The following is a 1969-nucleotide window of genomic DNA, read 5'->3' on the forward strand; positions in this document are numbered from 1 at the left end:
TTGCCCTCTACACGTATCCACACGGCGGAAAGGATTCCAACGCTTGGAACTTGTCTGCTAGGACTCGAATCCGCTATTCGATTTGTGCTTTGAGAAAAACGGACTTTGATCACACTCTCAACCTTTTGGATGTCACCAAAAACTGCTAAAAGTGTTCTGAAGTCGGCTCACCTTATTAGGGTTTTTAATCTCCCTTTTATAAAGTGATTTAACCCTAATCTAGTTTAATTTCGGAAAAACTGAAGTCCGGAACAGACGGTCCAGAAATGCACGTGGACCGTCCGTTCCAGCACGTAGAACGGACGGTCTGCTCACGTGGACCGTCCGTTCCAGACTTTCTGGAACGGACTGTCTGTTCTGGACCGTCGGGTCTGGCACGGCGGACCGTCCGTTCTGGACTTCTGGTCCGTCCGTTCCAGACTCTTCCGTCTTGGTTTTTCCGTCGTTTTCTCGTGCGTTTTGTCCTTCCCTGCGTGTGTGACCCTGTAGGCTCATTCGATATAGCAGTATAACCCGAAATCTCTATTTCGGATATACAAGTCATAGGCGGTCTCTAGCAAGACACTATGACTACCTATCTCGAATAGAGTTTGTTCGTGATCTTACGAACGTCAGTGATGATTCCGGTTGATGATCCTTTTGTATCACGATATCATATGTCGAATATAAGGCATGGACAAGCCACCTTATCTGATTCGAGTGCTTTCTCGTTCACTGAGTTCGACTGTCTTAAATAGACGACGTTCGTCTATAGTGCGGCCACACATTTCTACAGTCTCGCTCACACGAGGGGCCCAGCGATATCTCTCTCTTTTATGAGAGGTACAAATCCCGTCTTGACTATCTACAATCCAGCACATGATTCGTTTCGTACCTGATACACGCCTTTATAGTCCTCCTGTTACGCAGGACGTTTGACGTATTCAAAGCACGCAACTCCTCATGTTGGATTCCGTAGATATCTCAGGTCTTAGGATCTAATCATGGAACCGTCATATGAGATTCAAGTCATGACGCTAGTCCATGTGACAATCTCATGCGGGTCAATCCAGTATTCCGTTCTTCAACGAATACCTATGACAGTGATCGTATCCAATACCTATGATCATCGCTATGATCATCAATCACACATCATACTAGTCTTATTATGTCATCATTCCCATAATGACACAAGACTAGGGAGTTTAGTATCATTCATAATGATACATGGATTTCATAACACATCTAGTATGCAAGAACATGTAATGAATCAAATACTCTCATAAAACCATAGAAAGTATCAATACATCGAATGTATCTAAAGAAAGCTCATAAACAGTACATCATAGAGCACTAAACCAACATGACTCATATACTCGCCACCTCGATCAGATCGAAGCAACTTGATCATCTTGTCAAGTTGGTTCTGCACCTCGTTTCTGAAAGTCTTGAACAATTCAAGCGTTTCAGACTTATGTCTCATCAAGTAGACATAACCGTGCCTACTGAAATCATCAGTAAACGTAACAAAGTACAGATAACCTCCTCTAGCATGCGAGCTCATAGGACCGCATACATCACTATGTATGAGTTCTAGCAACTCTGTAGCCCGTTCTCCTTTTCTAGAAAAAAGGAGATTTTGTCATCTTGCCCATCAAACAAGAATTGCATGATTCAATTGACTCACAATAAAAAGAATCAAGAAGTCCATCAGAATGAAGCTTCGCTATGCGTTTCTCGTTGATGTGGCCAAGTCGACAATGCCAGAGACAGGTCGGGTTTAAGTCTTTCGGCTTAAACCGCTTGGTACTAACATTATAGATCGACCTGTGTCCAGATGGTTCATCTTCCAAAACATAAAGGCCATTAAACTGGTAACCCTTACCATAGAATAAATCGCCTCTATAAATGGACATACATTTGTTCTCAATAACAAACCTGAAACCATCAGAGTCTAAACATGAAATCGATATGATGTTCCTGCCGATAG

At 42.7% G+C, this 1969-nt stretch overlaps 1 protein-coding gene across 1 annotated transcript in view; it reads left to right on the plus strand.

Moving 5' to 3' along the window:
* Positions 1-1969, plus strand: part of LOC109116729 — a 46699-nt gene that overhangs the window by 34817 nt on the left and 9913 nt on the right. The gene's annotated exons all lie outside the window — the stretch shown is intronic.

The sequence above is a fragment of the Tarenaya hassleriana genome, unplaced genomic scaffold (assembly GCF_000463585.1).
Source record: "Tarenaya hassleriana unplaced genomic scaffold, ASM46358v1 Cleome218, whole genome shotgun sequence".
NCBI classification, from domain to species: domain Eukaryota; kingdom Viridiplantae; phylum Streptophyta; class Magnoliopsida; order Brassicales; family Cleomaceae; genus Tarenaya; species Tarenaya hassleriana.